Below are 24,790 nucleotides of genomic sequence, written 5' to 3' on the forward strand. Positions count from 1 at the left end.
GTCTTAGAAAAACTCTCCTTATGCCAAAATTAGATAATGAAGATCCAACGTTCTCCCATGGTTCCTTCTGGTACTTTTACTGTTTGTTTACTATTATATCTGTTTGGGGTTTTTTGGGGGCTTTCTCATGTTTTTGTTTGTTTGGGTTTTTATTCATATAAAAATTTATCCTGATATAAAAGTGATTTGCTGATCCAAATTACCCCAACATCATTTACTGCATAATTTATGATAATAATTACAAAATGTGGTATAGTATATTAAAAATTCCATCAAAAGTTTCATTTAGTGCATGATTAGCAGAACTTAACAACTGAACATTAGTTCTTTAGATAGCACATTCCCTTATTTATTCTCTGGGAATTGCTTGTTGAGTTTCAATACTTCTATCAAATAATCACTTTTGCATATTGGTTTTCCTACTTTTTCTCTTCAATTGGTATGAATAATTATATTTCTCTGTTGTGATTTACTATATCTAGGTAATGACTCTGAATGTATTTTTTAATTGTTTCACTCCGATTTTTCCCATGGTTTCAACATGCCTGAATTTTTGCCCTTTCCCTTTGTTGTGCATTTCCAATTCCATTTTTGTCATTTCTCCCTTTACCTTTATGCTTTTGTCAAAGCAAAAATTGCTGTATCTTTCTATCTTTTATTTAAGAGCTCAGTATTTGATTGCTGAACTATATACAGTGGCATTTTAGACAAAACTAGTTTTGTATCAGATATATTTTGAAGGGATATTGATGCCTACTGAATTATAGAACACAACTACAATCAAATCAGGACCTGAATAAATGTGACTAGTTGATTGCTGAATGCAATGAGAAAAAAGTCCCAAAGTAGTGATTGTGAAAGAAATTATTTATCAAATGATTCAAGAATCTTTCATACCTCAATTCATTTCCTAGTGCTTCCCCGAACCCCTTTGGTATTAATTATGTGCAATAGAATAAAAAATCTGTTTCCATAGGGCTTGCGATATTGGCAAAATAAATGAGATAATTTGAAGATACATTCCATAACCAAAAGGGATGAAAAACCTGTGAAACAGGTAATGAAAAAAATGTTTGATTACAGATTCTAAAATAATATATCTGTATAATTATATATCATTTGATATATTAATTTTCAGTATGTTTTGTTTTTCAATAAAAGAAAAGAAAAGCATACTAAAAATTAATATATCAAATTATACATACATATTTATTTTATATATTTTTTCTTTTCTCTTATAGAAAGGCATACTGAAAATTAATATATCAAATCATATATATACATATATTATTTTAGAAAGTAAATAAAGTAGCTGATTCTTCATAATAAAAAATGAGTGTTTAAAAATGCACTGATAATTTGCATCTGAAGAGTGCCAGTAATCCTAGCAATTACATCTTCAGGGGCAGGAGTCAGGAGGTGAGAATGGGATTAGGAAAGTTTTGTTCCTGTTGAATGGTTGGAGAAAATATAACTTGTAGTGTACCTAAATCCATTATGTTATTCAATGTTGGATAAACTTTTTTCATCCCTGTTAGCATACATCAGAAACTCTTTCCTCTCCATGAAGAAGCTCTTGAAAGTTTTGTCTCTTCCCCTCTTCCCCACACCCTCCTACTCCCCTTTTTCCTCTTTTTTTTGGGGGGAGGGTGGCAGTTTTTGCTTTTGGCTGAACCCTCAATACACTGTTATACAACCAGATGTATGTGCAGTTTCCACAAATGACAGCCATTATTTCAATTATATCAATAAAATAAAAAAGAGATTCTGAGACCTAGGACTTTTTTGGTGTAATTGTAAAGAGATGTTATTATACGTAACTAAATTTCTGTTAAGAAAGAGAAAATCACTGGAGGCCGGGGGCAGTGGCTCACACCTGTAATCCTAGAACTTTGGGAGGCAGAGATGGGTGGATCACTGGAGGCCAGGAATTCGAGACCAGCCTGGCCAACACGGTGAAACCCATCTCTACTAAAAATACAAAAATTAGCCAGGCTTCATAGCGCACACCTGTAGTCCCAGCTACTCAGGGGGCTGAGGCATGAGAATCACTTGAACCTGGGTGGTGGAGGTTGCCGTGTGCTGAGATCATGCCACTGCACTCCAGCCTGGGTGACAGAGTGAGACTCTGTCTCAAAAAAAAATTTTTTTTAAAGAAATAAAGACTTTACCAAACAAACAAAAGCTGAGGGATTTCATCCACACCAGATCTGTCCTACATGAAATGCTAAAGGGTGTAATTCAATAAGAAAGAAAAGGACATTAACATTAATGAACAACAAGAAATCATCTGAAAGTACAAGACTCACGAGTAATAGTAAGTACACAGAAAACCACAGAATATTATAACACTGTGTGGTATGTAAAATACTCTAATCTTAAGTAGAAAGACTAAATGATGTACCAATAAAAAAATAACTACAACAACTTTTCAAGACAGTACAATCAGATATAAGTAGAAACCACAAAAAGTTAAAAAGTAGGGTGATGAACTTAGGGTGCAGAGTCTTTATTAGTTTCATTTTTGTTTGTTTACACAAACAGTGTTAAGTTTTTATCAGCTTAAAATAATGGAATTTAAAACAGTATTTGCAAGGCTTATGGTAACCTCAAACTAAAACATATACAATGCATATACACAAAAATTAAAAAACAAGAAACCAAATTATATCACCCAGAGAAAACCACCTTCACTTAAAGAAAGACAGGAAGGAAGGAACAGAAGGAACAGAAGACCACAAACAATCAGAAAAACAAATAACAAAATGGCAGGAATAAGCTTACTTATCAATGAAACATTCAATGTAAATAAACTAAAGTCTCCAAGCAAAAGATTTTAAGTGGCTGAATGGATAAAAATACAACACCCAATGATATGTTCTCTACAAGCAACACACTTCACCTATAAAGATACAAATAGACTGAAAATAAAGGGATGGAAAAAGATACTCATGTAAGTGGAAACCAAAAAAAAGCAGGAGTAGCAATTCTCATATCAGACAAAATAGATTTCAAGACAAAAACTATAAGAAAAGACAAAGAAGGTCACTGTATAATGATAAAGGGGTCAATTCAGCAAGAGGCTACAATAATTATAGATATATTTATATGCACCCGACACTGGAGCACCCACACAGAAAAAGGAAATATTATTAGAGCTAAGGAGAGAAATAGCCCCCAATACAGTAATAGCTGGAGACTTCAAAACCCCACTTTCAGCATTGCACAGACCTTCCAGAAAGAAAAATCAACAAAGAAACATCAAACTTCATCTATACTATATAACAAAAAGACCTAATAGATATTTGTAGAACATTTTATCCAATGGCTACAGAATACACATTATTTTTCTCAGCACATGAATCATTCTCAAGGATGGACCATATGTTAGTTCACAAAACAAGTCTTAAAACATTCAAAATAATTAAAATAATATGAAGCATCTACTTTAACCACAATAGAATAAAACTACAAATCAACAACAAGAAGAATTTTGGAATCTGTACAAATGCATGGAAATTAAATAATATCCTCCTGAATGATCAGTGGGTCAATGAAGAAATTAAGAAAGAAATTGAAAATTTTCTTTAAACAAATGAAAATGGAAACACAACATACCAAAACCTATAGGATACAGGGAAAGCAGTACTAAGAGGGAGTTTTACAGTTAAAGTGCCTACTTCAAAAAAGGAGAAAAACTTCAAATAAACCACTTAATGATGCATCAAAGAACTAGAAAAGCAAGTGCAAACCAAACCTAAAATTCATAGAAGGAAAGAAATAATCAAGATCGGAGCATAAATAAATGGATTTGAAGCATATCCTCTAAGATCTAGAACACAACAAGGATGTTCACTTTCACCAGTGTTATTCAACATAGTAGTGGAAATCCTGGCTAGGGCAATCAGACAAGAGAAAGAAATAAATCAAAAGTGGAAAAGAAGAAGTAAAATCATCCTTGTTTACAAATGATATGATCTTATATTTGAAAAAACCTAAAGACCACAAAAAATACTATTAGAACTGATAAACAAATTCAGTAAGTTTGCAGAATACAAAACAACATACAAAAGTCAGTAGCATTTTATATGCCAACAGTGAACAATCTGAAAAAGAAATGTAAAAAGTAATCCCGTTTACAAATAAAATTAAATATCTAGGAATTAACTGAACCAAAGAAGTAAAAGATCTCTTTAATGAAAACTATAAAGCACTGATAAAAAAAATTAAAGAAGATACCAAAAAGTGAAAAAATATTCCATGTTCCTGGATTGGAAGAATCAATATTATTAAAATGTCCATAAGACCCAAAGCAATCTGCAGATTCAATGTAATCCCTATCAATATACCAATGACATTCTTCACAGAAACATAAAAAATAATACTAAAAATTATGTGAAACCACAAAAGATCCATAGCAGCCAAAACTATCCTAAGCAAAAAGAAGAAAACAGAATGAACTACATTACCTTACTTCAAATTATACTACAGAGCTATAGTAACCAAAGCAGCATGATACTTGCATAAAAACAGACACACAGACCAATGGAACAGAAGAGAGAACCCAGAAACAAATCCACATACCTACAGTGAAGTCATTTTTGACAAGGTGCCAAGAACATACACTGGGAAAAAGACAATCTCTTTAATAGATGGTGCTGGGAAAGCTGGATATCCACAAGCAGAAGGAAACCAGCCCCATATATCTCGTCATAGACAAAAATCAAATCAAAATGGGTTAAAGACTTAAATTTAAGACTTCAAACTATAAAACTGCTATTAGAAAGCATTGAGAAAACTCTCCAAGGTACTGTTCTAGGCAAAAACTTTTTGAGTAGTACCCCACAAGCACAGACAAGCAAGGCAAAAATTGACAAACAGGATCACATTAAGTTAAAAAACTTATGTACGGCAAAGGAAACAATCCACAAGGGGAAGATACAACACACAGCATGGGAGAAAATATTTGCAAACTATCAATCTGACAAGGGATTAATAACCAGAGTATATAAGGTGCTCATACTCTATAAGAAAAAAATATTTTTCTGATTTTAAAACGGGCAAAATATTTGAATAGACATTTCTCAAAAGAAGACATACAAATGGTAAACAGGCATATGAAAAGGTGTTCAATAGTATTGGCCAACATGGCTGAATAGAAGCAGCTCTGGTCCACACCTCCCAGCAAGACCAACGCAGAAGGTAAGTGATTTCTGCATTTCCAACTGAGGCACCCAGTTAATTTCATCAGGACTGGTCAGGCAGTGGGTGTAACCCACGGAGAGTGAGCAGAAGCAGGGTGGGGCATCATTTCACCCGGGAAGTACAAGGAATTGGGGGTCCTCCCTCCTCCAGCCAAGGAAAGCAGTGAGGGATTGTGTTACCTGTCCCAGGTACTACTCTTTTCCCATGGATTTTTGCATTCTGCCAATCAGAAGATTCCCATGTGAGGCTACACCACCAGGGCCCTGGGTTTCAATCACAAAACTGGGCAGCTGTTTGGGCAGGCACTGAGCCTAGCTGCAGGAGTTTTTTCATACTCTGGTGGTGCCTGGAACTCCAGTGAGACAGGAGAACCATCCACCCCCCTGGAAAGGGGGCTGAAGCCAGGGAGTCAAGTGGTCTTGCTCAGGAAATCCCACTCCCACAGAGTCCAGCAAGCTAAGAACCACTGACTTGAAATTCTCACTGCCAGTACAGCAGTCTAGAGTCAACCTGGGATGATCAAGCTTGATGATGGGGAAGGGCATCTGCCATTACTGAGGCTTTAGTAGGCGGTTTTCCCCTGACAGTGCTAAGGAGACTGGGAGGTTTGGACTGGGCAGAATTCACCACAGCACAGAAAAGTGGCTGTGGCCAGACTGCTTCCCTAGATTCCTCCTCACTGGGCAGGACATCTCTACAGGGAATGCAGCAGCCCCAGTCAGGAGCTTACAGATAAAATTATCATCTCCCTGGGATGGAGCAGCTCGGGGGAGGGATGGCTGCAATCACAGCTTCAGCAGACTTAATCTTTCCTGTCAGCCAGTTCTGAAGAGAGCAGCAGATCTTGACAAGGGTGATTCTCCCAGCACAGTGCACCAGCTCTGCTAAGGGAAAGATGGCATCCTCAAATGGGTCCCTGACCCCCGTGCCTCCTGACTGGGAGAGACCTCCCAACAGGGGTCGACAGACACCTCATACAAGAGAGCTCCACCAGGCATCAGGCTAGTGACCTTCTGGGACAAAGCCTCCAGAGGAAGGAGCAGGCAGCAATCTTTCCTGTTCTGCAACCTCCACTGGTGATACCCAGGCGAACAAGGTCTGTACTGAATCTTTGACAAACTGCAGTAGACTTGCAGAAGAAGGGCCTGACGGTTAGAAAAACAAACAAACAGAAAGCAAGGACAACAACAACATCAACAAAAAGGACCCCACACACACAAATACCCCATCCAAAGGTCATCAGCCTCAAAGATCAAAGGTAGATAAATCCACAAAGATGAGGAAAAACCAGTGCAAAAACACTGAAAATTCCGAAAGCCAAAATGCCTCTTCTACTCCAAATGATCACAACACCTCTCCAGCAAGGGCACAAAACTAGACAGAGAATCAGATTGACTAACTGACAGATATAGGCTTCAGAAGGTGGGTAATAACAAACCCCTCTGAGCTAAAGGAGCATGTTCTAACCCAATGCAAGGAAGTTAAGAACCTTGATAAAGGTTACAGGAACTTCTAACTAGAATAACCAGTTTAGAGAGGAAGATAAATGACCTGATGGAGCTGAAAAGCACAGCACGAGAATTTCGTGAAGCATACAAAAGTATCAATAGCTTAATCGATCAAGTGGAAGAAAGGATATCAGAAATTGAAGACCACCTTGCTGAAATAAGTGTGCAGATAAGAGAAGAGAAAAAAGAATGAAAAGGAACGAACAAAGCCTCCAAGAAATAAGGGACTGTGTAAAAAGACCAAACCTACAATTGATTGGTGTACCTGAAAGTGACGGGGAGAATGGAACCAAGTTGGAAAACACACGTCACGATATTATCCAAGAGAACTTACCCAACAAAGCAAGACAGGTCAAAATTCAAATTCAGTAAATACAGAGAACACCACTAAGATACTCCTCAAGAAGAGCAACCCCAAGACACATAATCATCAGATTATCCAAGGTTGAAATGAAGGAAAAAATGTTAAGGGCAGCCAGTGAAAAAGATCAGGTCCCGACAAAGGCAAGCCCTTCAGACTAACAGCGGGTTTCTCAGCAGAAACCCTGCAAGCCAGACGAGAGTGGGGGCCAATATTCAACATTCTTAAAGAAAAGAATTTTCAACCCAGAATTTCATATCCAGTCAAACTAAGCTTCATAAGCAAAGGAGAAATAAAATCCTTTCCAGACAAGCAAATGCTGAGGGATTTTGTCACCACCAGGTCTGCCTTACAGGAGCTCCTGAAGGAAGCACTAAATATGGAAAGGAAAAACCAGTACCAGCCACTGCAAAAGCATACCAAAATATAAAGACCAAGGACACTATGAAGAAACTGCATTGAATAATGGGCAAAATAACCAGCTAGCATCATGACGACAAGATCAAATTCACACATAACATTATTAACCTTAAATGTAAATGAGCTAAATACCCCAGTTAAAAGACACAGACTGGCAAATTGGATAAAGAGTCAAGACTCATTGGTGTGCTGTATTCAGGAGACTCATCTCACATGCAAAGACACACATAGGCTCAAAATAAAGGGATGGAGGAAGATCAACCAAGCAAATGGAAACGAAAAAAAAGCAGGGGTTGCAATTCTAGTCTCTGATAAAACAGACTTCAAACCAACAAAGATCAAAAGAGACAAAGAGGGCCATTACATAATGGTAAAGGGATCAATTCAACAAGAAGAACTAACTGTCCTAAATACATATGCACCCAATACAGGCGCACCCAGATTCATAAAGCAAGTTCTTAGAGAACTACAAAGAGACTTAGACTCCCATACCATAATACTGGGAGATGTTAACACCCCATTGTCAATATTAGACAGCTCAATGAGACAGGAAATCAACAAGGATATTCAGGAATTGAACTCAGCTCTGGTTTAAAGTGGACCTAATAGACATCTACAGCACTCTCCACCCCAAATCAACAGAATATGTATTCTTCTCAGTGGCACATGGCACTTACTCTAAAATCGACCACATAATTGGAAGTAAAATACTCCTCAGCAAATGCAAAAGAACTGAAATCATAACAAATAGTCTTTCAGACCACAGTGCAATCAACATAGAACTCAGGATTAAGAAACTCACTCAAAACCACACAACTACATGGAAACTGAACAACCTGCTCCTGAATTACTCCTGGGTAAATAATGAAATTAAGGGAGAAATAAAGAAGTTCTTTGAAACCAATGGGAACAAAGAGACAACATACCAGAATCTCTGGGACACAGCTAAAGCAGTATTAAGAGGGAAATTTATAGCACTAAATGCCCACAGGACAAAGTGGGAAAGATCTAAAATCAACACCCTAACATCACAATTAAAAGAACTAGAGAAGCAGGAGCAAACAAATCCAAAAGCTAGCAGAATACAGTAAATAACTAAGATTACACCAGAAATGAAGGACATAGAGACATGAAAAACCCTTTAAAAAAGCAATGAATCCAGGAGCTGGTTCTTCAAATAAATTAACAAAATAGATAGACCACTAGCTAGACTAATAGAGAAGAAAAGAGAGAAGACTTAAATAGACACAATAAAAAATGATAAAAGAGATATCACCACTGATCCTACGGAAATACAAACTACCATCAGAGACTACTAAAAAAAACCTCTACACAAATAAACTAGAAAATCTAGAAGAAATTGATAAATTCCTGAAAAAACACACCCTTCCAAGACTAAACCAGGAAGAAGTCAAATCTATGAATAGACCAATAACAAGTTCTGAAATTGAGGCAGTAATTAGTAGCCTACCAACCAAAAAATACCCAGGACCAGATAGCTTCACAGCCAAATTTTACCACAGGTACAAAGAGGAGCTGGTACCATTCCTTCTGAAACTATCTTAAACAAATGAAAAAGAAGGACTCCTCCCTAACTCCTTGTATGAGGCCAGCACCATCCTGATACCAAAACCTGGCAGAGACACAACAAAATAAGAAAACTTCAGGCCAATATCCCTGATGAATATCAATGGAAAAATCATCAATAAAATACTGGCAAACTGAATCCAGCAGCACATCAAAAATCTTACACATCATGATAAAGTCGGCTTCATCCCTGGGATGCAAAGTTGGTTCAGCATATGCAAAAAAATAAACATAATACATCTCATAAACAGAACCAATGACAAAAACCACATGATTATCTCAATAGACACAGAAAAGGCTTGCAATAAAATTCAACATCCCTTCATGTTAAAAACTCTCAATAAACTAGGTATTGATGGAGCATATCTCAAAATGATAAGAGCTATTTATGACAAACCCATAGCCAATATTATACTCAATTGGCAAAAGCTGGAAGCATTCCCTTTGAAAACCAGCAACAGACAAGGATGCCCTCTCTCATCACTCCTATTCAGCATAGTACTGGAAGTTCTGGCCAGGGCAATCAGGCAAGAGAAAGAAAGAAAGTGTATTCAAATAGGAAGAGAGGAAGTCAAATTGTCTCTGTAGATGACATGATTCTATATTTAGAAATCTGCAGCATTTCAGTCCCAAAACTCCTTAAGCTGATAAGCAACTTCAGCAAAGTCTAAGGATACAAAAATCAATGTGCAAAAATCACAAGCAGTCCTATACGCCAATAATAGACAAGCAGAGAGCCAAATCATGAATGAACTCCCATTCACAACTGCTACAAAGTAAATAAAATACCTAGGAATACAGCTTACAAGGGACATGAAGGACCTCCTCAAGGAGAATTACAAACCACTGCTCAAGGAAATAAGGGAGGACACAAACAAATGGAAAAATATCCCATGCTCATGGATAAGAAGAATCAATATTGTTTAAATGGCCATATTACCCAAAGTAATTTATAGATTTAATGCTATTCCCATTAAACTACTATTGACTTTCTTCACATAATTAGAAAAACAACTTTAAATTTCAAATGGAACCAAAAAAGAGCCCATATAGCCAAGACAATACTAAGCCAAAAGAACAAAGCTGGAGGCATCACACTACCTGACTTCAAACTATACTTACAAGGCTACAGTAACCAAAACAGCATGGTACTGGTAGCAAAACAGATACGTAGACCAATGGGACAGAACAGAGACCTCAGAAATAACACCACACATCTACAACCATCTGATCTTTGACAAATCTTACAAAAACAAGAAATGGGGAAAGGAGTCTCCCTTTAATAAACAATGCTGGGAAAACTGGCTAGCCATATGCAAAAAACTGAAACTGGACCCCTTCCTTACACTGTATAAAAAACTAACTCAAGATGGATTAAAGACTTAAATGTAAACCCAAAACCATAAAAACCCTGGAAGAAAACCTAGGCAATATCATTCAGGACATAGGCATAGGCAAAGATTTCATGACTAAAACACCAAAAGCAATTGTAACAAAAAACAAAATTGAAAAATGGGATCCAATTAAACTAAAGAGCTTCTTCACAGCAAAAGAAACTACCATCAGAGTGAACAGGTAACCTACAGAATAAGAGAAAATGTTTGCAATCTACCCATCTGACAACGATCTAGTATCCAGAATCTACAAGGAACTTAAACAAATTTACAAGAAAAAACCCCATCAAAAAGTGGGCAAAGGATATGAACACACACTTCTCAAAAGAAGACATTTATGTGGCTGACAAATATATGACAAAAAGCTCTTCATCGCTGATCATTAGAGAAATGCAAATCAAAACCACGATGAGATACCATCTCACACCAGTCAGGATGGCAATTATTAAAAAGTCAGGAAACAATAGATGCTCGTAAGGCCGCAGAGAAATAGGACCACCTTTACACTGTTGGTGGGAGTGTGAATTAGTTCAACCATTGAGGAAGACAGTGTGGCGATTCCTTGGGGATCTGGAACCAGAAATAACATTTGACCCAGCAATCCCATTACTGGGTATATACCCAAAGGAATATAAATCATTGTACTATAAAGACACATGTACACATATGTTTATTGCAGCACTATTCACATTAGCAAAGACTTGGAACCAACTCAAATGCCCATCAATGATAGACTAGATAAAGAAAATGTGGTACACATACACCATGGAATACTATGTAGCCATAAAAAAGAATGAGATCATGTCCTTTGCCAGAACATGGATGAAGCTGGAAGCCATCATTCCTAGTAAACTAACACAGGGACAGAAAACCAAACACCGCATGTTCTCATTCACAGGTGGGAGTTGAACAATGAGAACACATGGACACAGGGAGGGGAACAACACACACCAGGGCCTTTTGAGGGGTGGAGGGGAAAGGGAGGGAGAGCATTAGGACAAATACCTAATGCATGCGGGGCTTAAAACCTAGATGACAGGTTGATAGGTGCAGCAAACCACCATGGCACATGTATACCTATGTAACATACCTGCACACTGTGCACATGTATCCCAGAACTTAAAGTAAAATAAATTTTTTTAAAAAGAGAGAGAAAAAGAAAAAAAAAAAGAAAAGGTGCTCAACATCATTCATCATCAGAGAAATGCAAATCAAAACTACAACATGATATCATCTCACCTCACTTAAAATAGCTTATATCCAAAGGCAGGCAATAACGAATGCTGGCCAGGATATGGAGAAAAGGGAACCCTCACACACCGTTGGTGGGAATGTAAATTAGTACAACCACTATGGAGAACAGTTTGGAGGTTCCTCAAAAAACTAAAAATTGAGCTGCCACATGATCCAGCAATTCCACTGCTGAGTATATACCCAAAAGAAAGGAAATCAGTACATCAAAGAGGTATCTGCACTCCCACGTTTGTTGCAGCACTGTTCACAACAGCCAAGATTTGGAAGCAAGCTAACTGTCCATCAACAGATGAATAGAGAAAGTGTGGTACTAGGCCGGGCGCGGTGGCTCAAGCCTGTAATCCCAGCACTTTGGGAGGCCGAGACGGGTGGATCATGAGGTCAGGAGATCGAGACCATCCTGGCTAACACAGTGAAACCCCGTCTCTACTAAAAAATACAAAAAAAACTAGCCGGGTGAGGTGGCGGGCGCCTGTAGTCCCAGCTACTCGGGAGGCTGAGGCAGGAGAATGGTGTGGACCCGGGAGGCGGAGCTTGCAGTGAGCTGAGATCCGGCCACTGCACTCCAGCCTGGGAGACAGAGCAAGACTCCGTCTCAAAAAAAAAAAAAAAAAAAAAAAAAAGAAAGTGTGGTACTTATACAGAATGGATTACTATTCAGCTATAAAAAGAATGAGGTCCTGTTATTTGCAATAACATGGATGAAACTGGAGGTCATTATGCTAAACGAAAGAAACCATGTACAAAAAGACAAACTTCTCATGTTCTCATTTATTTGTAGCATCTGAAAATCAAAACGATTGAAATCATGGAGGTAGAGAGTAGAGGGATGGTTACCAGAGCCTGGGAAGGGTAGTGGGATGGTGGGGTGGAGGTTGAGATGGTTAATATGTACCAAAAAAAAAAAAAAAACCGTAGTTAGGAATAATGTATAAGGTCTAGTATCTGATAGCACAACAGGGCCACTATAGTCAAAAATAATTTAATTGTATATTTTAAAATAACTAAAACAGTATAATTGAATTGTTTATAACACAAAAGACAAATGCTTGAAGGGACAGATATCCCATTTCACATAATGTGATTATTATGTATTACATGCCTGTACCAAAACATCACATGTACCCCATAAATATATATGCCCATTACCTCCCTCAAAAATTAAAATCAAAACTAAAACCAAAAAAGTTGTATGTTAATCCAAACAAAATTATGCTAAATTATATGGGGAACTTGGTGATGTGGGAAGAGTTTGTATGTGACTGAGAGCTGCTTGGTGAAAGACCACTAAATTGTCAATGTCTAATATAAAAAATAAGGATAACAACAAATGCTGATGCGAATGTGGAGCCGCTGGATCTTTCAGAAGTTTCTGGTAGGAATGTAACATTTATAGCCACCCTGGAAAGCAGTTTTATATTTTCTTATTCAAGTAAAAATATAACTACCATACAGTCCACCAATTGCAGTCACACACATTCATCCTAGAGAGATGCAAACTATGTTCACACAAAACTGAATATTCATTGAAGCTTTATTCATAATAATAAACCCTGAAAACAGTTGAGTGCTCTTCAACAGGTAAATTGTTAAACAAACTGTCATATATCTATACCATGGAACACTACTCAGTAATGAAGAGGAATTAACTACTGATATATGCAGAAACTTGGGTGTATCAATAATTGAGTGAGAAAAAATCTATTCCCAAAAGATGACATAATGCATGATTCCTTTCTGTAATGTTTAAAACGATAACATTTTAGAAATGGAGGACATGTCAGTGGTTAAGTACAGGGTGAGGCAGAAGCAAGCTGGGTATGATTTTAAAAGAGCAGGATAAGGTATCTTTGTAGTGTTAGAAGTGTTATCTTGACTTTGGTTGAGGATACAAGAACCTTTAAAGGTGACAAAATCGTATAGAACTAAATACACAGACACAGACACACACATACATGTACTAGTAAAACTGGCAATCTGAATAATGTAGGGGTATTATATACATGTTAACAATTATAGTCATATAATATTGTTAACTCATATAATTATATGAGTTTTGCCAAAGGTGACCACTAAGGGAAGCATGAAAAATTTTACACAAGAGATTTCTGTATTATTTCTTATAACTGCATGTGAATCCACAATTGTATTAATACAGAATTTAAATAAAATTTTGGATACAAATAAATAAAATGTACAGAGTATCCTCCACTCCTGAAAGTGCTACCACTCGGGTATCTGAGGAAAATGTACACGAGGTCTAAGAATATAACAAAACATAATGCCTCGTCGTGTTTGGGCACAATATGCCTGATGGTGAGTGTACTACTTTGCTCAAAATGCTAAACCATTCCACTTTTGTTGTGGATTCGAAGGAAGATCTATTTCATTTATATGAATATAACTCAGCCAGACAGTGTGAAGAATATATCAAATCCTGCAGAGACAGCACACCCGGTGAGAATTTGCTCAGTAAATTTGTGCCAGGGAGGCAGATTGATTATCTGGTTTCCCGTTTCAAGTGTCTTCCACTGTATTTATAGGTAGCTGTAAGTTGTCGGTTGTTTTCTTGTGGAAATGTAAATAGCCAACCAGTTGGTACTCTCTTGGTTGACCTATGTAGCAAGAATACGTGAAGTCAGCAGTAAAGGCCCTGATTTATTTTTAGTGGTAACCCTTTCCCATGCCACATAAGGTTTCAGTATAATCAAAAGTGCTAGCAGACAACTGCAGTTATATTTGACATCCTTGACTGGACGAATTTGTTTAAGTCCTTCAAACCTCTCCTTTCCTTGTGGGCCACTCATGTGTCTTCTTGGCCAGTGTATCGAATTATATTTCCTTATAAGGTAGTCACTAGCCACATGTGGCTATTTAAAGTGTAAATCAATTGAAATTAAATGAAATAAAATATGTAGCTCTTGTATCACAATAGCCATATTTCCAGTGCTCAGTAACCAATAACAAGTGCTCTGATATTTTATGCTTTCATGCTTCTGTTATGAGAACAAACTATTTCCAAAAAATTCTATGACAAAAGAAAGAATTGGGCTGGGCGCAGTGGCTCATGCCTGTAAACCCAGCACTTTGGGAGGCCGAGGCAGGCAGATCACAAGGTCATGAGATCAAGACCATCCTGGCTAACATGGTGAAACCCTATCTCTACTAAAATACAAAAAATTAGCCGGGCATGGTGGCAGGTGCCTGTAGTCCCAGCTATTCCGGAGGCTGAGGCAAGGGAAATCTCTTGAACCTAGGAGGCGGAGGTTGCAGTGAGCCAAGATTGCACCACTGCACTCCAGCCTGGTGACAGAGCAAGACTCCGTCTCAAAAAAAAAAAAGGAAAAGAAAAAGAAAAAGAAAAGAAGAAGGAATTGGCAGTGATATGATATGCACAACTGGAGTTGAAAGTATAACTTTTATGTTATTTAGCTTTTCACTTCATTTAAAAATTGTATTTATTAACATAGCACAGCATGAGGTATATGTACCTCTAAAACCATCAGTGTTTGCTGTTAAGATCTTAGAGACCGAATGGTACTATTATTCTATTTTTTCCAACTCTTGAAATATTTGTCATTCTTTCTTATTTTCTCCTCTTACTTTTAGTCTCTAACCCAGGAACTATGGAGGAAGACTTACAGAGTTCATCTTTTCTAACTTATTTTAAAAATAAGTAATCTAACACTATGTTTAAATTTTTTAAAATAGCATGTAGATAAGAAAATTGAATCAGTCATTAGAAAAGTGGGTCAATTAAATGATATTTAATTTCCAAAGTTGAGAAACATTTTCCCTATTCCTGTGATGTCTTCACATAGGAGTCAGAGAAAGGGAAAGAAGGGAAACCTTCATTTTGTACCCAATATCAAGGCAAAGTAATAAACTGCACTCAAACTGCCCAGTTCCTCAATTATTAATTCTCTGAGAAGCCTAGAGTGAGGGAGAAAATTTCAAGTTTGTGGGTTGAATACCTCATATTTCAAATAAACTATTTGTCAGGGATTAAACTTTCTGAAAAATGGAAGAATATTAGAAAGAATAACCTGTTTACTCTCAATATATAGAATATTCCCTTGAGGTCTCATATTCACCTGTAATCTAATTCAGAGATTCCTGGACATTTTTCAAGACTTTATTTCAACTTTTTATTTCTCTGGCACCTTGAGATAATTAAATGGTGGGTTCTGGGAAGTGCCTAGCAGCTGTCATCTTCTTCTTATATTTTGATGTGGGCCTCAAAGGATCAAGATTAAATATTTTCTGCCCCCTTTTGCAAGTATTTTTGTTTCCATCAAGGCTCAACTTCTGAATTCTTTTAATAAAATGAAGGGTTATTGACAGCGAGTTTCCTAGATCTAAATTTCATTTTTCTTTCTGTGATTCTTTATCCAGGTAACTCTATTGTAAGTTTGTTTGGGGTCTTGAAGCTACATGTATAAAAACTGCAAATTAGTTTTTATATTTACTGGTTTAAAAATAAAGTAGCCTGGGCGCATTGGCTAACACCTGTAATCCCAGCACTTTGGGAGGCCGAGGCGGGTGGATCACCTGAGGTCAGGAGTTCAAGACCAGCCTGGCCAACATGGTGAAACCCCGTCTCTCCATAGTTCCTTGGTTAGAGACTAAAAGTCAGAGGAAATAAATAAGAAAGAATGACAAATATTTCAACCCCCTCATTTGTATTTTGTAAAAATATAAAAATTAGCTGGGGGTGGTGGTGGGCACCTGTAATCCCAGCTACTTGGGAGGCTGAGGCAGGAGAATCACTTAAACTCAGCAGGCAGAGGTTGTGCTGAGCCAAGATCGCACCATTGCGTTCTAGCCTGGGCAATAAGAGTGAAACTCTGTCTCAATAAATAAATACATAAATAAATAAAAATAAAGTACATACAATAAAATTTGCTCTTTCTGGTGTACAGTTTTATGAGTTTTGACAAACACATATAGTCATGTGACCACCATCACAATCAGGATATAGAGTACTTCTATCACCCCAAAACATTACCTCCTACTCTCCCCTTACCGCCAACCCCAAGCATTGATCTGCTTTCTGCCCCTAAAATATTGTTTTATCTTTAAATTCACATAAATGGAATTATGCAGTATGTAGCCTTTTGAGTGGTTTATTTCAGCATAATTCATTTGCAATTCATCCATGTTGCTACATGGATTAGTAGCTCATACCTTTTTATTGCTGAGAGGTATTTCATTATACCGTCTGACATTAGAGTGCTACCCAGCGGGACACTGAGTATGAAGTAGGGAGTGGATGATAAATTCAGCTAATGGTGGAGAAGTCATTGGATGGTACAAGTCATGAACAGCAGGAACCTTCAGTTATACACTGAAAAAACAAACTTGGTATTATATATCTACAGGATAAGCCAGCAAGTTGTACCTTTTCTTAAGAGAAGGACAGGATACCTGAATTGCTAAGGCTGTGTTGCCTTCAGATTGACAATTCAATTGTACGTGGGTCCTGGCTGTGTGGCTGCTGTTCCTGTCTTCTCTGTTTATATTTAAAACAAATCCTATTACAGGAAGGAAATTGAGGATGTGTCTTGCAACTTGAAAGAGGCTAACATATGTACAGAAAACTATGTAACAAAATAGAACAAAATTAATCTTGTAAAACACCAATGTTCTTGGGTTTGCTATTCATTTTGATAGTATATAGAAAATAAAAGCTCTACGGCCGGGCGCGGTGGCTCAAGCCTGTAATCCCAGCACTTTGGGAGGCCGAGACAGGCGAATCACTAGGTCAGGAGATCGAGACCATCCTGGCTAACACGGTGAAACCCTGTCTCTACTAAAAAAAAATACAAAAAACTAGCCGGGCGAGGTGGCGGCCGCTTGTAGTCCCAGCTACTCGGGAGGCTGAGGCAGGAGAATGGCGTAAACCCGGGAGGCGGAGCTTGCAGTGAGCTGAGATCTGGCCACTGCACTCCAGCCTGGGCGACAGAGCCAGACTCCGTCTCAAAAAAAAAAAAAGAAAAGAAAAGCTCTACTCAGTTTTTAAATCATTTTGCTGATCCCTTCTTTCTCTTTTTATGGAGATTACTTCCTTATTCATACAAGGCTTTTAAGATTTATCATAATATATTGCAATTATTAACTTTCACTACTTGATTATGGGTACCTGGAGAATAAAGACAGTGTCTTATCCAACTTTATGTAATAAACACCTCATTTAATGATGATACAAAAAACCCAGTGTTCCATAATTATTTATTGAACAAAGGAATAAATGTGCCATAACAATTTGGAAACAGTTCATATTACCTTTTTTTTTTTTTTTTTTTTTTTTTTTTGAGATAGAGTCTCACTCTGTCACCCAGGCTGGAGTGCAATGGCATGATCCCGGCTCACTGCAACCTCCGCCACCCGGGATCAAGCGATTCTTCTGCCTCAGCCTCCGAGTAGCTGGGACTACAGGTGCGCGCCACCAAGCCTGGCTAATTTTTGTATTTTTAGTAGAGATGGGGTTTCACCATATTGGCCGGGCTAGTCTCGAACTCCTGACCTCGTGATCCACCCGCCTCGGCCTCCCAAAGTGCTGAGACCATATTACCTTCTAACGTTTGTATTCATGTGTCCAATTTTAAAATCCCTCAACTTTTACAGAAGCATACTCAATATTGGTTGATCTATATTTATCATTAGGTTATGTTTGGTCTTTGATGTTTGTAAGATTTTCTTATAAATTTCTTATAAATTTTCTTATACATTTCTTATAAATTTTCTTGGTTTCTTTGTAGGCTTTTGTGTTGTTTTTATTAATTTTTGATACTGTTTTGAATTAATCATCCATTATTTCAATTATAGACAAACAGAATTAATATATAATGACTTAAATGTTGTATAACACTGACATTGTCTCTGTTTTAAATACATGTCTTGCTAAAAATAGTGGTACGACATTAAAGAAAATAAAGAGAAATGTTTATCTGCCCATAATCCTACTCTCTAACATAACCATTTGAATTTCTTCATTTTACCTCAATCTTTATCCACCGTTCACTTTATCACCATTCAAAGATGTGTGCATCTTTGTTTACCTAATATTAGTTTTAAAATATTTTCTCTGCAATAATGCTTTCAGTCATTTCAGTTGATGGATAAGACCAATTAGTTTGCTATGCTAACATAACAGATATTCTATTGCATCCTATAATTTGTATACATGTATTATTTTTATGTTTTTTAATATAATTATGTGTTAGGCTTCAAAATAGTCCTCACTGATCGTCACCTCCAGATATTCACGCCCTTATGTAATCCCCTCCAAGAAAAAATGGGGCAAACCTGCAACCTATGAGATACTATGAAAATGACAGTTTGTGACTTGAAAGGCTATGCCATAAAAGATATTGCAGCTTCCTCCTTGTGCTCTTGAATCACTAACTGTGGGAGAAGCTAGCAGGTATATATTGAGGACATGCAAGCAGTCCCGTGAGAAGAGGAACTGTGGTCTCTGATCCACGAACCAGTACCATCTTCCCAGCCATGTAAATGATCTACCTTGGAATCTGATCTTTCAGTCCTGAGACCTAACAGGAGACCCAAAGCCAGAAGCAACCATCCAAGTCCTTCTCCAATTTCTGACCCAAAACAACTGTGGTAAATAACAATTGATTGTTATTGTAAGCCATTATGCAGTAATACCTAGCTTATACAATTATTTCTATTTTCATTACAAATAATCTAAAAGGCAGCTTCTGGTAATATACAAAAATGGCTGCCATCAATATATTACTGTCAATTATGAAACAGATTTGCTACTTCATATGAATGCAAAATTACGTCAGAAAAAATAGAATGAAGATAGCAAATAAATATCATAGGCATTGTATATTATACCTGAATATATCACTGTCAGCACACTTAAATTTTTCTAAACATATAATAATATATACATTTTTACTAAAATGCATACATATTCTAATAATATTGTAAACCATTTTTCACACAACAAAGAGTGATCATCTTTGTATTATACACATATATAAATCCTCATTTCAATGGTTCTACATTATTCAGTTTTATAGATACACCCTAATTTATTTTACCAATCCCTCCATTGAATATTTAGGTCATCTCCAACTATTTAGTGTTATACCAGTGCTGCAATCAGTACCTTTTCACTGTCATTTGTTTCATACTTGTCTGTGTGTTTTTATTATGATTAATTTTTTGGAGCTTGGGGGAAAAGCATATTCATAGACATTTATTATGGAAAGACACCATTTAAATTTATTCTTATGGAGGAGTTGGGGCAGGAGTCTAACAGTATTTGTTCCCTAAATTTTTTCCTGATAGATATTATTTATTGAATACTATTCTATATCTATGGTGATATAAAATAACTATTTTGTGACATGCTAAATTAATTATGTGCTCTTGATCTATCAGTCCATTTAAATCCTGGTGTTTTTCTTTTTTTATTTTAAACTACAACAACTTTATATTACTCTTTATTATTTTTTACAGAAAGTTCTACCTCAAAGATATCAATTACATTGATTTCTTGACTCTTTTCTTCCATTCAATTGTCTATACTCTTGAATAATTTTTTTCTGTGTTAAGAAATAAAAAGTTTTGGCCGGGCGCGGTGGCTCAAGCCTGTAATCCCAGCACTTTGGGAGGCCGAGACGGGCGGATCACGAGGTCAGGAGATCGAGACCATCCTGGCTAACACGGTGAAACCCCGTCTCTACTAAAAAATACAAAAAACTAGCCGGGCGAGGTGGCGGGCGCCTGTAGTCCCAGCTACTCAGGAGGCTGAGGCAGGAGAATGGCGTAAACCCGGGAGGCGGAACTTGCAGTGAGCTGAGATCCGGCCACTGCACTCCAGCCTGGGCGACAGAGCGAGACTCCGTCTCAAAAAAAAAAAAAAAAAAGAAAAAGAAATAAAAAGTTTTGTAATGTATAATTTTCAGAAAACTGATACATTTAAGACATTGAGTTTTTCCATTCAAGAAATGGCAAATTTTACCATTTATTTCAGTTTATCTTTGATATGCACATATATTGTACGTGGGAAATACTTTTCATTATTATTTTTAATTTGTTATTACTGGTTAAAAGAAAGCTTAATTTTATTTATTTCCATTTCATCTGGCATCTGGTTCCCTCACTGAACTTCTCTGATTATTTCTAGTATATCATCTGTTATTTTTCAAGGTTTTCTAAGTAAACAGTTTCTCAATCTCATATAATGATATTTTACTAAATGTTTATCTTTTTGTCAAGAATTTATGCATCTCCATCATCATCATCATCATCATTTCCTTTTTTATGATTGCATAACATTGGTCAGAACATCCAGAATTATATTTAAGCCTTGTGGTGATGTCAGGCATGCTGACCTTATTCCTGTCTGTAAGGAAATACATATATTGTTTCATAATTACTGTCAGTCAAGAAAACACAGGGCAAACTCAAAGGAGTAACTTATTGTAGATGAGTTAAGGCAATCTGTATTCCTACCTCCTCATCTACCATCCCACTCTCTACTCCACTATACTCAAACCACTCTTGCAAACGTCACCAAGAGAAAATCCAGTGGACACTTTTAAGTCTTTTCACGAATGGAATTTACTACAGTATTTGACACCATTGGCCCTTTCTATCATTTGTAAATACCCTCCTACGTGTGTTTCCCCGACATCCTCCTCTCCTATTTCCTTCTATTGCTCTCTGTCCTTGTAATGGCTCCTCCTCCATTCACCCTTCAGAGGAAAGATTTATTTTTTCTTCAGGAGATACTCTCAGGGTTTTCTTATCCACTGACAGGTTTCTGGGATTGATTCCATATAGTGATATTTTTGACCTCTGAACATGTTCAAGGGCACTACAGGTTGAAATAAAGTCTGCAGCCTGTCATGCATTTTCAAACCTGACTTGTTAGCTCTTGCCCACAGCTTTCGCAATGAAATGCCTTAGAAAGTTTGACACTGGAGCTCAAGATAGTCAATTTCATGTGGATCCAACCAATTGTCTCCATTGCAGATTTCAGGATCCCATTCTTAGCCCTAAATTTCACGAGAAACTTAGCAAGCCTGAGAATTTAACTGTCATTGTAATTCAGCAACCCACATAATTAAATTTGTGTTTGATTTTCAGCAACATCGGCCCTGTGAGTACAATAAGTAATAGCTCCTTTTAGGACTGTCATAGAAGCTCTTTGATTTGTGAACTATAACTGGAGCCTGGATTTAACAATTCTGAGCTTGTCATTTTCTCTTTGTTAGCACTCAAGTGAACTCCAAATAATCTATTCCATACCACAGTCATTTTAGTCATCATTACTGTCATAATAATCAAGTTCAGCAGCCACTTGGGCTCCTAAGGCACAGGTTTCAGTTAGCATTTTATCACAATCAACCACAAGTGATAGCTTGATTAATTTTGAGGTCACCGCACCAACATCAATTTTCCCATTGGCAAGGAGATCAGCACAGCTCTCAAGCCCAAAGGTATGACCAAACTAAAATCCTGTCTTTGACAGAGAGTCTATCTCCTGGGATCACTACTGGTACCAATTGCATATCAATCTGAATCTAACTGAGACAAACCATATTATAATCTGAACAGGGAATGTTTAATATAAAGAATATTCACTAAAATCATTATAGCATAAAAAATCATCAACAATAATATAACTATATTATTGGCATCATGAAAGACTGGCTAGTAGGAAGAAAAGATGACTCTAAAGAATATAGAAATAGCAGATATAATGAGTAGGCACTATGTCAGGGTAAAGATAGAGCACCCCAGGAAGACGCAACTCTCCTAGGGCTGAAATCCAGACCTTGTTGGAGAGAGCACAGCCATGGTTCACTGAATAACAGAGACGTTTCTGGAGTACTACACTCACAGAACTTTTTGGAAATCTTCCCTCTATGGTGAGGAGGTAAGTTGCCCACAGAGAGGTATTTCTTTTCCTTTTTCTTTTTTTTTCTTTTTTTTTTTTTTTTTTGAGACGGAGTTTTGCTCTTGTTGCCCAGGCTGGAGTGCAGTAGCAAGATCTCGGTTCCATGAAACCACTGCCTCCTGGGTTCAAGAGATTCTCCTGCCTCAACCTCCCGGGTACCTGGGATTACAGGCATGTGCCACCACGCCCGGCTAATTTTTTGTATTTTTAGTAGAGACGGGGTTTCACCATGTTGGCCAGGATGGTTTCTATCTCCCGACCCTGTGATCCGCCCGCCTAGGCCTCCCAAAGTGCTGGGATTACAGGCGTGAGCCACCGCGCCCCGCGTGGAGAGGTATTTCATCAGTAACACTTTGCTACAAAAAGGCTTGCGGGAGGATGCCAGGGGAAGCTACTTACTGCTGGATACTGCTGGCACTGCACACTGCAAGAGCTAGATACTGGAGAAACTGCTTGTGCTGCAGTAGCCTAATGTCCCGCCGAGTCAGCGGAACAAGGAAGTGCAACCCTTTCCTCCTCCAGTGTATGTTTGGCGCCCTCTATTGAGACAGATTCAATGTCAGTTGGCAAAGGAAAAATATTTAAAGAGCCCAGACTGAATTTCAGAGAGCATCCTGAAATTTTGCAGTTGGAGCTGAGAGTCAATAAATCGATAACCAGCAGAAAAATATGTAACATACAAAGAAACACGAAAACATTTTCTTCCAGTGTTTCTTGTCTTTAAACATTGTTTTTTGCAGTGCTTTTTACCTTTAAACTTTTTTTAAAGTTTTAAATTTGCAGACTGTCACTTATGGGCTTTTTCTTGATGATTTATGGAAAGTTTCAATCTTTAAAAAGGATTTCCCCTACCTGAAGATTTTTTTTTTTTTTTGAGACGGAATTTCGCTCTTGTTGCCCAGGCTGGAGTGCAATGGTGCTATCTTTGCTCGATGCAACCTCTGCCTCCCGGATTCAAGCGATTCTCATTCCTCAGCCCCCGGAGTAGCAGGGATTACAAGCATGCGCTACCACTCCCGGATAATTTTATATTTTTAGTAGAGACGGGCTTTCTCCATGTTGGTCAGGCTAGTCTTGAACTCCTGACCTCAGGTGATCTGCCCACCTCGGCCTCCCAAAGTGCTGGGATTACAGGTGTGAGCCACCGTGCCCGGCCTACCTGAAGATTTTAAAGATATTCACCAAAATTCCTTCCTATGTGTTTAAACTTAATTATCGTGATAATTGTTACATTGCCTATGTGTTAGATTTAATCCCTACAAGCTATTTAAATTCCTGGACTTTCAATTTCCTCATCTGCAATAGGGGGGAGATAATAATACTTAATGGAGTTGCTTTGAGCATTAGGTAAATTTTATCAAAAACATTTATTGGAGTGATTGGCATATAGTATGGGCTTACTATAGCATTGATTAATAATGTTTTCTAGTAATAATTAACATTAAAATAAACATTAGTAGGCCCGCGCGGTGGCTCACACCTGTAATCCCAGCACTGTGGGAGCCTGAGGCGGGCAGATTGCTTGAGCCCAGGGGTTCAAGACCAGCCTGGTCAACATAGCAAAACCCCATCTCTACAAAAAATTAGCTGGGCATGGTGATGCTCACCTGTGGTCCCAGCTACTCTTGAGGCTGAGGTGGGAGGATTGCTGGAGCCCGGGAGGCGGAGGTTGCAGTGAGCCGAAATCAGTCCTCTGCACTCCAGCCTGGGTGACAGCATGAGAACCTGTCTCAAAACAAAACAAACATTACTATTGAGTGCATAATATACATATTTGATTTTGCATCTTATATTTTTCACTCTATTTTATTATAAAAACATTTCCGGAATGTTTATTATGTCTCATTTTGCTGCTTCAAAATTAATTTTTTACAAATACTACATTTTAAAGATTAGGTAATACATTTATATTAATTAAGTCTGATAAAAAGATAGCTAAGGCAATTTTATTTATTACACAGAAATATTTTGTAATAATTTTTCACAATATAATTTTGCTGTTTTTAATATATCTTAAATCCATACAATAATTTGTTACCTATAAATTCTATACAATTCGTGCCCCATCTTGTACAATCACAATGCTTAAATAACTTTTTTTTTAGTATACATTTGAACA

The 24,790-nt window shown here is 37.4% G+C and overlaps 1 protein-coding gene across 1 annotated transcript in view; it reads right to left on the reverse strand.

Moving 5' to 3' along the window:
• LOC105499042 (cilia and flagella associated protein 47) overlaps positions 1–23,158 on the reverse strand; it is a 469,827-nt gene extending 446,669 nt beyond the window's left edge. Inside the window, exon 1 of the mRNA XM_011771442.2 lies at positions 23,071–23,158. The gene's annotated coding sequence lies outside the window, so the exon portion shown is untranslated. The remainder of the gene's footprint in view (positions 1–23,070) is intronic.
• Between the last annotated feature and the right edge of the window lie 1,632 nt (positions 23,159–24,790).

This window comes from Macaca nemestrina, chromosome X, assembly GCF_043159975.1.
Source record: "Macaca nemestrina isolate mMacNem1 chromosome X, mMacNem.hap1, whole genome shotgun sequence".
NCBI classification, from domain to species: Eukaryota; Metazoa; Chordata; class Mammalia; order Primates; family Cercopithecidae; genus Macaca; species Macaca nemestrina.